Source organism: Myxine glutinosa, chromosome 1 (assembly GCF_964187855.1).
Source record: "Myxine glutinosa chromosome 1, kmMyxGlut1.1, whole genome shotgun sequence".
Taxonomy (NCBI): domain Eukaryota; kingdom Metazoa; phylum Chordata; class Myxini; order Myxiniformes; family Myxinidae; genus Myxine; species Myxine glutinosa.
Genome location: NC_136261.1, coordinates 56,850,424 through 56,863,926, shown reverse-complemented (window position 1 = coordinate 56,863,926; position 13,503 = coordinate 56,850,424). Strand labels below are relative to the sequence as shown.

Here is a 13,503-nt window from a genome sequence, read left to right as displayed (position 1 = left end):
CCTTGAAGTTACAGGCGTTTGAGAATTTATTTCGTTCTATAAACGGCAACTTTCATTGTATTTTCTTCCCGTTTTTTTTTCAACCGAGTCTAAAACAATGTTAGCGACTGTGAAAAATGAAATGATATATCGAATTTGATTTGAAATAAAACTGGGAGAGAGCAAGACACCACGGGCCTACAAAAACAGGCCTCAAAGCTATGCGAGTTAATAAAATGGTGGATTTATAATTATATGAAGCCACTCCCAGAATGGGTGGAGCTATGGGTGGAGCTACTCTGCAAACCGAGTAAGCCACACCCCGGACAGACACCCAACAGAAGCATCTACGGCTATTATAATATAGACTAGCGGGGTCACCCGTGGGAATCCCACGGGCATGGATGTGTGTGACATTTCGACATATTGAGTTATATGCTGCACATTCATTTTTACAAAATGGTTACTGGCAAGTCATCAGATCCAGAAATGGTGTGAATTTAGTTATTTCACATAATATGTGACCCCTCACTCCTCTCCACCTGACACTCTCCTGTCTCCACCTGACACTCTCCTGTCTCCACCTGACACTCTCCTCTCTCCACCTAGCACTCCTCTCCTCTCCAAACCCTCACATCCCTCTCCTTTCCAATCCCTCACCTCTCCAATCCCTCACACTCCTCTCCTCTGCAATCCTTCACACGCCTCTCCAATCGCGCCTCACACTCCTCTCCAATCGCGCCTCACACTCCTCTCCAATCGCGCCTCACACTCCTCTCCAATCGTGCCTCACACTCCTCTCCAATCGTGCCTCACACTCCCCTCCAATCACTCCTCTCCAATCGTGCCTCACACTCCTCTCCAATCACGCCTCACACTCCTCTCCAATCGTGCCTCACACTCCTCTCCAATCGCGCCTCACACTCCTCTCCAATCGCGCCTCACTCGCCTCTCCAATCGGCTTTCCCCGTCTCGTTTCTCTCCTTTTTCTCCCGTCTCGTTCTTTTTCTTGCTCCAAATCGGCCCGTCGGAATCGGAAATCGGCCCGTCTCGCCCGTCGGCCCGTCGGAATCGGAAATCGGCCCGTCTTGCTTTTGTGCTTGTGCGTAAATAAATTGTGTTCATGACACCATTTCTGGTGTTGGGCTAGCGGCTAGGGTGCCGGCTTAGGATCCTGGGTTCGAATCTCGGTCGATCGCCGAATTAATGCCAGGGGGGTTGACTCAGCCTGTCATCCTTCCGAGGTCGGCTAATTGAGTACCAGTTCACTGGTAATTCCCTGTTTGTCGTTGAAGGCGGCAAAAAGGGTTGGCGTCAGGAAGGGCATCCGGCCGTAAAACATTGCTTCAAAAAGGGGACAAAAAAACAACAACTACCACGGTCCCCGAAAAGGCCAACCCCCGCTTTGCGGGGAAAAATGGCCTCTAAACGGTGGTTTTTACACCATTTCTGGATCTGATGACTTGCCAGTAACCATTTTGTAAAAATGAATGTGCAGCATCTAACTCAATATGTCGAAATGTCACACACATCCATGCCCGTGGGATTCCCACGGGTGACCCCGCAAGTTTGCATTGACGTTCGTCGATGGACTCGTTCGCCCGTCTCATTCGTTTTCTTGCTGCATCCTGTTCAAGTCTGCGTTCTTCATCGATCGTCTCATTCATTTTGGAAATAGAAGTTTCCACGCAGCGCATGAATTGTCACGATCCTCAAGAGGAATTTGTCTCGTAATCATCAAATGATAAATGGCAAGTAAATTATATTGTGGAAAATTAAAGATTTCAAATAAACCTATTTAAAGTGTATTCGCACATAACTAATTTTAAAAAACGAAGAAATATCTCTCGGTAATTTCCTGAAACATATTTTACTTCCGGCTAATAATGTTGAATTAAATAAAAACGAAGAAATATATGTCGGCATCATTGTTGACGTTTTTGTGACGACTGTCATCAAACGAAAAAGTAATATATCTTAACGGAAAAGCAAAAGCGAATTTTTAATATATATCGACACGTTGCCGTCGGTGTCATGTTGGGCGGTGTATGATACACCATGACGCGATTTTTAAAAATATATCTCTGCATTTTCCCGCGTGTGTGGAATGTTCTCAATTATTGCTGACACCGAGTCCAAAACCATCGATAAAAATGAAATCATATGGTGAGTTAGATTGGAGATAAAGGCGTGAGAGAGACTCAATGGCCTTGAAGTTGAAGTTACAGGCGTTTGAGAATTCATTTCGTTCTATAAACGGCAACTTTCATTGGATTTCCTTCCCGTTTTTTTTCAACCGAGTCGAAAACTATGTTAGCGACTGTGAAAAATGAAATGATATATCGAATTTTTAATATGTATCGACACGTTGCCGTCGGTGTCATGTTAGGCGGTGTATGATACACCATGACGCGATTTTTAAAAATATATCTGCATTTTCCCGCGTGTGTGGAATGTTCTCAATTATTGCTGACACCGACTCTAAAACCATCGATAAAAATGAAATCATATGGTGAGTTAGATTGGAGATAAAGGCGTGAGAGAGACTCAATGGCCTTGAAGTTACAGGCATTTGAGAATTCATTTCGTTCTATAAACGGCAACTTTCATCGGATTTTCTTCTCGTTTTTTTTCAACCGAGTCTAAAACTATGTTAGCGACTGTGAAAAATGAAATGATATATCGAATTTAAAATAGATATCGACACATTGCCGTCGGTGTCATGTTGGGCGGTGTATGATACACCATGACGCGATTTTAAAAAATATATCTCTGCATTTTCCCGCGTGTGTGGAATGTTTGTGGAAAATTAAAGATTTCAAATAAACCTATTTAAAGTGTATGCGCACATAACTAATAAAAAAAACGAAGAAATATCTCTCGGTAATTTCCTGAAACATATTTTACTTCCGGCTAATATGTTGAATGAAATAAAAACGAAGAAATATATGTCGGCATCATTGTTGACGTTTTTGTGACGACTATCATCAAACGAAATAGTAATATATCATAACGGAAAAGCAAAAGCGAATTTTTAATATATATCGACACATTGCCGGCGGTGTCATGTTGGGCGGTGTATGATACACCATGACGCGATTTTAAAAAATATATCTCTGCATTTTCCCGCGTGTGTGGATTGTTCTCAATTATTGCTGACACCGAGTCTAAAAGTAAAACCATCGATAAAAATGAAATCATATGGTGAGTTAGATTGGAGATAAAGGCGTGAGAGAGACTCAATGGCCTTGAAGTTACAGGCCTTTGAGAATTCATTTCGTTCTATAAACGGCAACTTTCATCGGATTTTCTTCCCGTTTTTTTTCAACCGAGTCTAAAACTATGTTAGCGACTGTGAAAAATGAAATGATTTATCGAATTTGATTTGAAATAAAACTGGGGGAGAGCAAGACACCACGGGCCTACAAAACAGGACTCAAAGCTATGCGAGTTAATAAAATGGTGGATATTTGTTTATAGCCACTCCCAGAATGGGTGGAGCTATGGGTGGAGCTACTCTGCAAACCGAGTAAGCCACACCCCGGACAGACACCCAACAGATAGACAGACAGACAGACAGAATCATCTACGGCTATTATAATATAGATATATTCTTCATGCAAACCAACCTCATAAACCTAACTGACAAGACATTCGTATTCTATCAGGAGGTAATACCCTCACCAGATATCTGCCTGCCTCATATTTTGGTGAATGGTCAAGCCAGTATACATTATTCAGTAGCCAGTATATATTATTTATACTTTTTTTTTTTTTTTTTTTGTATACAAGATCGAGGCTCGTGAAAGAGCGAACATTAATCACACAGAAAGACAAACAGACACACAAAACAAATAACATCGGGAGCGGTAGACAATATGGGGAGAGAGGGGGAAGGACACAAACACAACATTTGAGAGCAGGGACCGAGAGACATGGAGACATCGAGAGAACTGTGGGAGGGAGAGGGCTTTGGGGGGGAGGCATGGGAAGGGGGGGGGGGGTGGGAGAGGTATAAAACATATGGACACTGCCAAGACTTCCAGGAAAGAAGTTGGAATTTCAAACAAGGTGGATCTGGGGTGAATTAGTGGGGGTAGAAAAGATCAAGGTTTTGGATGGGGAAAGATAAGAGATGGTGGTGAACAGCTGTTTTGAAGACCTGGAGGGAGGAGTGTGATTGAAGTGAGTGTGGGAGTTTGTTCCAGAGGCGGGAGAAAAGAGGAATGAAAGAGTGAAGGTGAGCAGAGAGCCGAGATTTTGGCAGTTTAACCATCAGAGGGTGGCTGGCAGATCTTGTGCGACCTGTAGGAATATTTGGGGGACAGAGCACAGAGAGAGCTGGGGGAGCAAGGCCGGAGAGGAGTCGGTAGAAGACAGAAAGACCACCTACCTGCCTGCGGTGAGTGAGTGAAAGGCCCTCAGAGATAGCTTCATCGCGGGAGATTCCAATGATTCTGAAAGCTTTGGATTCAACAGCGTGAAGCCGAGCCAGGTGTGAGGCAGGAGCACCAACCCATAGGGGAGAACAGTATTCCATTGAGCTGCGGATGAAAGCCTTGTATGTGGTGAGGAGCTCAGGTGTGCCTAGGAAGGACTTCGCACGACGGAGGATGCCCAGTCGGCGACTGGCTTTGGAGGCCAGCTTGGAAATGTGGTTTTCCCAAGAAAGATCATGGCAGATGGTGAGACCCAAAAGCTTGAGCAACAGAACTTCTTGGAGAGGATTGTTGAGAAAGTAGATGGGAGGGTTGTCCAGTCGATCTGGACAACCTTATAAGGTCTGGACAACCAATCTGGACAACCAACCTTATAAGGACAACCAACCTATATACTTATAAGGGCTGCTGCAAACACTGGCGTCATGCCCAGGTGTCCTCTGAGCCCTGTTCAGCAGTCTTAGTCTTTGTAGGCTCCTATCCTGCCTAAACAAATCGAAACCACCTGTTCTCAATCTATCCAGTGGCATTTAATTCCACCCATTTGCTCAGCAAACCTACCAGTGCCCACAGCACTCACACTCCCACTCACACGTGCTCACATACCCCACTGGGAGGAACTTCAACCCAGGAATCCCCTATCTGGAGACTAAACTCTTTATCCTCATCCGCCGATGTGAAAAACACTGCCTGCTCTTCTACATCGTCACACTACTCTGCCAGGTTACCTCACCCACTGTTCATAATCATTAGAGGCTAAAATGATAGAGGACCTGCAGGCACTTTATTGCATTAGGCACTCACCTACAATGAACTTTAATACAAGAGTAGGCCATGGCTCTATCATGTGCATATCTACAAAAAATTTCACCACAGGGCCCATTCCAGTCTCTCCCCCCAGTGCTGCACCAACCACCACCCTGGACATTTCTGACTCCAGGGATCCACCAACATTTTACCCACACCCTCATGCGGATTTTGATGTCAGCTGCCACTTTCTCTCGCCTGCATGCCCTTTGCCGCTGGTCGGCTGACGTTTTATCTTGTGTGGCCACCATTTCCTGGTCAGTCCTGCTGGCCCTATTTTCAACCAAATGGCCATCTTTCTTTGGATCACAGGCATCCTCCATAGTGTTTTATTTTCTTTAAAAAAAACAAAAACTATTAATACCCAAATTAGGTTAACAAAAAATAATTTAGACTGATACCTTACTCACTTTGGAATCCAAATGAAAAAATTTCCTGACACCAACAAATTAATATTTTAATGAGGGGCAATCTGCCTCATTTACGACCAAGTGCCAATTGTAACAAAGTGAAATTGAGATTGCCTGACTTTTGAACATCAGTTATAACAAAGTGAATTTTAGTCGATGGTTTGATCTCTATTCCGGACATCAATTTGTATCAAAACTGGTCAAACCCCAAGGGACTGGATCTGACACACTGGGGATGAAATGTGAAAGATGCCAAGTGAGAGGTTTGTGCACGCGTGGCGAACTGCAACATGGTGGGAGTACTATTAAATAATTTGATTTGCGTGTCAACACTTTTAGAGTGTTTATTCCTCTATCAGTATTTTACTCATGCTGGAGGCCCAATCGCAACTCAAAATCCAAAGCGACGTGAGTTTAAAAATATGTGGTATTGATTCGACAACAGCAAGTGGACACAATAAAGCAAACTGATCAATGGGGAAAGGATAGACGACCAGGACGGAACTCATGTAAATAAATAAGGTATCATGCCAGACTCGTAAAGAAGCACACAGCCAATAAGTCAATACAATATGAGAATGAGACAGATGGGGGAGGGAGGAGTCCTTTGTGGTCCTTCCTTTGCAGAGGTATCAGTAGGCACAACGTGGGGCATGCTGGTCAGGGCAATAGTTCTCACATGGCTCATGCTAACTCATCGTCAACCCACGTGCCTCGTACCCAGCTCATACTGACAGCTCTGACTCAAGCACAAGTTGATACTCGACTGACGACATTTGCTCTCAGCCGCCAGCACTGACTAAACTGTGCGCTCCAACTAAGCTGTGGGTTCCAACTCAGTCAAAGGGTCCTTCCACCTGGGGGTACAGCAATGATAACACCACGTGTCGACTGACAATACCACTCTCAACACTCCTCTCTCTTTCTCAAGGCCTCACTGGTGCTTCACCCAGAGAATACAGAAGGTTTAAAATGCAAGTGCTTCACCTTAAACACTAGATATTTATTGGGCAATGCATCACCCCTCGTATGGTGTACATTTAAACAGGACCATTTTGAAGTTAACATTTCCTGAGTTAATACATCAAAATGGCTAAACTTCCCAAAACATGGATATATATATATATATATATATATATATATATATATATATATATATATATATTAGCAGAAGTACCCGGCATTGCCGGGCAGGGGAGGGGATGGGAGGGGGAAGAGGAGAGGAGGGGAACGGGGGGGAGGAGAGGGGAGGAGAGGGGGGAGGGGAGAAGAGGGGGGGGAAGTACCCGGCATTCCATGTATAAACGTGAGGGAGAAGAGGGGGAAGGGGGAGGGGGAGGGGGGGAGGGGAGGAGAGGAGGGATGGGAGAGGAGAGGGGTGGGAGGGGGGAGGGGGAGGGAAGGGGGAGAGGGGAGGGGGAGGAGGGGAGGGCCAGTCAACAATGACGTTGCAGTTCTCATGGTCGGAGAGCAGCACAACAATCGCGACATCGTCCTGAATCTTCGCAAGAGCACGAAGCGGATTTTTGTGACTCACCAATCCTGTGACGCCCTCCAGTACCGGCGTTGCCGGATGGGGGAAGGGAGACCCGTACATTCCCAACCCATACATTCGCCCTCTCGACTCAAGCTCACTCGGACAAAAGCCTCGCACAAATTACACCGTGAAGGCCCAATGGCCATGTCTATGCCACAAATCAAGTACGTGAGCGAGTCGGGCGCACTGAATTGAAAATATATAGAACGCTCATACTCCGTGAAAAGTGAAGCCAACTGGCGGCGGTGATGGAATAACTCACATTATTTCAACCTGAGAGGTGTTTCACCTCGCTCCGGTGGATTTACCTGCCGATGCGCTTATTACTTGGATTTGTCGCAATGGAGCAAGGTGATTAAGAGGTCAAAGGATACCAGAGTCAATGACTCTGAAGTTCAGCTCCATCTTAGCTCAGCCACAGCTAAATACAACACAAACTATACATGAATCGGCTAACAACGGCACGTTAACATTTTTTATTTTTTTAAACTTTACTTTAAACACTTATTGCAGACTCATGCGGCACACTCAATTGATTGTGCTTATTCGGAACATCACGTGATCGCTCTGAGCGAATCAGCGCGCTGCTCTGCCACCGGTCAGAATCCGTGTATAATATTCCTCGCTGAAAAAAAATCTATGTGAAACATGCTACTATCGATGCTAAATTATGCTAAATCATGCTAAATGCTAATCATGCTAAAATCTATGCTACTTGCTGTGAGTTTATGGTGGCAAGGAACATCACGTGATCACGTCACGAACATCATTCGTGATCACGTCATCACGTGATCGTGATCGTCATCAATGAGCGCGAATGAGCGAATCAGCGTGCTGCTCTGCCACCGATTCAGATTCCGCGTATAATATTCCTCGCTGAAAAAAAATATGGATCGAAAGATGAAAGGAAAAAAAACCTCTGTGGTGTGAATGGCAATGTTCCTCGCTGAAATGTGAAAAAATGCAATCGCTTTTCGCTCTGTAATACGTGCGAATGCGCAACTGAGTTAATGGCGGCAAGAAACATCATGTGATCGCTCTGAGTGAATCAGCGCGCTGCTCTGCCACCGGTCAGATTCCGTGCATAATATTCCTCGCTGAAATGCGCTGAGGTAAAAATATGGTAAAAAAATATTATGAAATATTTTTTTTTAGGTCGGCCATGTTCTTCCCAGGCTCAATGGCCATGTCTGTGCCAAATATCAAGTACGTGAGCCTCTCCGTTTAGGAGTCTATCGGTAACATTACACACACACACACACACACACACACACACACACACACACACACACACAAACTGTGTTTTATATATATATATATTGTTGCGAATATGGAATTTGGCCTCCATATCCGCTTGTAAATATTCCCCTATTTTCTCCGATACTCCCCAACTTTCCCCAATCCCCCATTCCCTAGTCCCATTGCATGTAAATAACAATCAGTAGAGCCGACCTTCCCCTTATTCCCCCATTAAATGTCGTGCCCAGGTCCACCGCACCACACGTAGACAACTTTCGGACATCTTCCTAGTTATTCTTAATCTATGTCAGTTAAGGCCTCGTTTCCATTAATTATGACTCTTCGTTGCACCAGAATGTGATTATATGGCATCAGTAGTGAGTTTAGGACCTTTCCCATACCTCCTCCCATCTTCTTCCCCAAACAACAACAATAACAACAACTACAACAACAATTACAACAACAACAGAGGAGATGGCGGCGGAGCGGGGGAGGATGCGTCCTCACACCGGCTCGATTAGCTCCAGACCATGCGCTCCACGGGGTTACCCCGAAGGGGCTGGCTGTCAGCTCCTCGTCAGGGGCGGAGCCAGTAACCCCCCCCCCGCACGCACCCAATGAGAAGCAACGTGCCGATTCCACGAGGCGGAGCTAACGAGCCGAGGGCGTGTGACTCCCCGCCGGATATACGCGGCCACGCGCCGGATGTGAGGAGAGATGCGCCTCAGCTTGGAGACTGGAGAGAGAAGCCACCGCCACCCCCAGCGCGACGATACCTCCCCGCATCTCTGGACCGGACCGAGTCGATTCTGCCTTGAGCCAAGAGTGCACCTTGAGCCATCGCTACCTGCCTTTCCTTGCCATCAATCCCCGTGTGAGTCAGCATTTTGTCCCGTGTGTCTGTCGTCTGTCCGGGGTTAATATAAGAGTGTGTCTAAGTGCCTGTCTTCCTGTAATATACCTCTAGCCCCTGTAATCTAACCTTTTCCGCCTTAATATAACCTCCTCCGGAGGTCTTGAGAACTGAACCCCTGGTGTCGTATTGTGTGATTGTAATCCAGCCGGGTGTCTTCTTTTTCTTATTGAGCCAGCGTAGCGCGACTTCGTCAACGTCGAGTATAGTCGGGTAATTTGTGCGGACACGACGGCCATTCCGCTCGGCCCACTTTAACATCAAAGTCGTGTCTGTAACAATTGGTGTCTGGGAGTGAGATTCGAGGCCCGACCAAATTTTGAAAAAAAAAAACGAATAGAGGAAAAAAAAAATTTGGTCAAAATTTGGAGCGGCCGAAATTTGTTTTGTTTTACGAAACTCGAATTTTGCAAGTCGCGCTATGGCGGATCAAGACGGCTGGGGTCCGGTAAAGGAGAGTGAGGTAGGGTCGATCCAGGACCAAATTGAGGGACAAGAGGAGAGCGAAGCAGTGAGGGCGGCAGGTTCGCAAAATAGCGCCGTCACGCACGAAGTAGCGGGCGCGCAAAAAGGCGCCTCGCACGAGCGTGCGGTAGCCGAGCCGGCTGTATCAGCGGGCTTTAACATGCAGCCGATTGACATGCAGGCCCTCATTGCGCAGCTACAGGCAGCTGTACAGATGAGTATGGGAAGCCAGATTGAGCGATTGGGTGAGCAAATGAGGGTTGATAGTGGGCGATTAGAGGGCCAAATGAGGGGTACCGGTGAGAAGTTAGACAATAATTTTGAGGAGTTAGACAAGAAAATTGGGAAGTTAGACAATAATTTTGAGGAGTTAGACAAGAAAATTGGGAAGTTAGACAATAATTTTAAGGGATTAGACAAGAAATTTGGGAAGTTAGACAATAATTTTGAGGGGTTAGACAACGGGATAAAAGAGGTGAGAAATGGGTTAATAGGGTTAGAAAACAGTATGGAAGGCAAATTGAGGGACATGAGGGACCAAGCGGAAAGGGAAGTTAAACAAATGGAGCAGCAGATAGAGGGGGTCAGAATGGGGGTAGAAACCAAACTGGATGCTCACAGGGAGGAAATGGAGCAGATGAGGGTGGCATCTGGGCAGGAGATGCAAGTGATGGGAGAGCAGATCAGAAGAGGAGTGAGTGAGGAGGTCGGAGGAGTGCGCGAGGAGGTGAGGCACTGTGAGGAGCACATGGAAAAGGAGGTGAGAAAGGGGACTGTAAAGTTACAAGGGGGCATAGAGGACCTGACGCAGGAGGTGGAGCAGCTGACGGTGGGACAGACGGAGTTAGTGGAGCAGGTTCAAAGGAACACTGCGGTATTAGGAGGGTTGAAAGCGACACAGAAGGAACTAAAGGATGACTTGGTAGCGACGAAGAGGGAATGTCAGATGGTACGTGAGGGACTGACAACGAGGTTGGACGAGGTGATAGAGGTAATGGAGACGAAGGACCGGCAGGTGAGGACGCACATGGAAACGGTCAAGGTAGCCTTAGAGGATGAGCTTGAGGAGACGTACCGGGGAATAAAAGAGGTGAAGCACAAATTAGAAGAAGTGGAGGAAGGGATGAGCGAAATTAAGAAGCGACGGAGAGGGGATAAGAAAGAGATAAAAGAGGAGATAAAAGAATTGGTCCAAAGTCTGTGTTTGGATCGTGATGATGTGCTCATTAACCGGATGAGGGATTCGCAGGTGATGGAGGAGAAGCGAAGAGGAAGAGGACCCGGTGTAAGTGGTGACCAATATGGTCGTGCGTATGATGCGCCAGGGGATTTAATAAGCTTGGGGGTCGAGATAGACCCGGGTGTTCGTGAGAGGCCGTTGGTGAAGTGTGCGACAGGTCTGGTGTGCGAAAGAGGAGGTGTGCGAGAAAGTCCGACTCTGGGGTGTGTGAGGAAAAAGTGCGTGCCAAGGAGTGAGGGTGTTGGCGAGAATGAGTCGGTCGTAGCGTGTGTGCGAGGAAGCACGTGGAAGCGCGGTGTGGTGAGTGTTACAGAGGATGTGACGGGAGAGTGTGCGCGAGGAAGGTGTGTGACGGACAGGTGCATGGGGAAAGAGTGCGCTGTCAAAGGCAAGGAAGAATGCACAGCTGTGGTGAGTGTTACAGAGGGTGTAACGGGAGCGTGTGCGCGAGAAAGGTGTGTAACGGACAGGTGCCTGAGGAAAGAGTGCGCTGTCAAGAGTAAGGGTGAGTGCGCTGTCAGGAATGGAGGTGAAAGTAGTGAGAGTGACATGGAGCGTGAGTTAGTTGTGACAGGTGAGCGAGGATGTACACCTGGGATGGAAGGATGCACACCTGGAATGGTAGAGCGTGAGTGGGAATGCACGCTGGAGTTGGTGGTGAGGCACGTGGTTGGGTGTGCGAATGAGAGCACACCTGTGATTGTCACAGAGGAGGTGACCGAGGAGGGGGCGCGAAGAGGTGTATTGGTGAGGTGTGCTACCAACGAGTGTGTGCCAAAGTGTTCGGTGGTCAGGTGTGTGACCAAAGCTGTGAGTGGAATGGGTGTACCTGGGTGTGTAAGGAAGGGTACGAGGAGCATGGGCACAGCTGGATGTGTGAGCAAGGAACGGGCTGCGGGGTGTAAGCGTCCAGGTGAAGCATCGACGTTACACGGGTTAGAGGTTAGAGCGACTTTTAGCCGAAGCAGGCCCTCGGTGCGTGCCGGGCCTCGCTTTGAACGGCCGCGTCCAGGCTCCACTAGGCGGAGCTGGCAGCCCGATAGAAAGGGTCGTCATGGCGACCACTTTTTGTTGAGACGTGCCGGCAGGTCGAGATCGGGACATTGGATGGCTCCACGCCGAGGTGGTGCGTGGGATCTCGGCCCGGGTAAGCCCCCGTCCCTGCCCCGAATGCCGGACGTATCCAGCCGCTGGCACAAAACAACCAGCATCCATTGCTTGGCTTTACGAAGCCGGGCTTTGGACAGGGATTGGCGCACCGAGAGGTAGTAGTGAGTAGACTGGGTGATGAGGTTAGTGTTTTGGACCCAAAATTAGAGAAAAACAAAATTTGATGATTGGCAAGGGATTGGCAAGGGATTGGCAGTAGTGATTGGCAGATGATGGGTAGTGATTGGCAAATTTTTGATTTGTTGAAATTTGATGTGCAAAATTGGTAGTGAGAGACCCCCGATGTGGTGGGATGGCAAATCCACCATCCCTCACAAGGGGGGGCAAAGGAGCACTAGATTATGGGGTGTATGGCAGTGAAAACTAGCCCGGGTGGGTTAGGTTATTAGTAGGGATCTAGAAGAGATTGACATTAGGTAACGTTAAGTTTAGTTAGTGACTGATACCTGTAGTGGGGACGCAGGTAGATTAGTATGGATGATAATGACGAGGGAGCGCAATAGTTTAAAGGGACGACTGGGAAGCGCAAGTTTCAGAAGGGAGTAGTTAGCTGAGATGATGCCGTGTTTGTGAGAATTGAACAGGTGTGATTGCACAGGTGTGCAACTGGACAGGTGTGTGGAGCAGTGTATGAGTAGTGAGTGTGTGGATCAGCGCGAATGCGCTTGGGGAGAGAAGGGTGCAGGTGGCACCAGGTGTGAGAGCACAGGTGTGCAGGTACAGGTGTGTGGAGAGAGTTGGAGTGAGTGGTACGGAGTGGTGTGCATGGTGCGAAGGTGTGGATGGGGGAAGAGTGGACCCCTTTCACGAGCACCCGGGGCGGGTAGTGTAAGTGTTAGGTAGAGGGTGCAGGTAAATTGTGGTTGGATATTGGCATTTGTGGTGCGGTTGCAGAATGGTGTTGTGAATGGGTGCATTAGTGTTGTGGAAATGGCTGGGCGTGTAGCCTGTTAGTGTGTGTAGTTGGTTGGGCACTCCACCACTGTGAGGATGTCGGCCAGGTGAGGCCGCAGGTGGGCTCTGGGAGCCGGTAGTTGTGAGTGGGTGCCTGAGGATCCCGGGTGTGGATCGGGCAGCCCAGTGCCAGAGAGGGCACGGAGTGGGGAGAGAGCCAGAGGGCCTTCCCCAGGTAGTTAGGTTAGGGTGAGGAGCAGGTAAGCTCGGAGGCAACTGCAGTGGTGGAGGTGTGCAGGTGGGTAGACCCACTGGGAGAGGTACACGTCGCAGCCCAGAAATTGTACGAGGGCACCGGGAGATGAATCGGGGGAGTGAGACCCCAAATTGAAGAGCACCACAGTTTGGCC

General features: G+C 47.8%; 1 protein-coding gene across 1 annotated transcript in view; it reads left to right on the top strand.

Moving 5' to 3' along the window:
• The window catches only part of LOC137424305 (receptor-type tyrosine-protein phosphatase delta), a 413,851-nt gene that overhangs the window by 199,100 nt on the left and 201,248 nt on the right, over window positions 1–13,503 (top strand). The window lies entirely within an intron of this gene.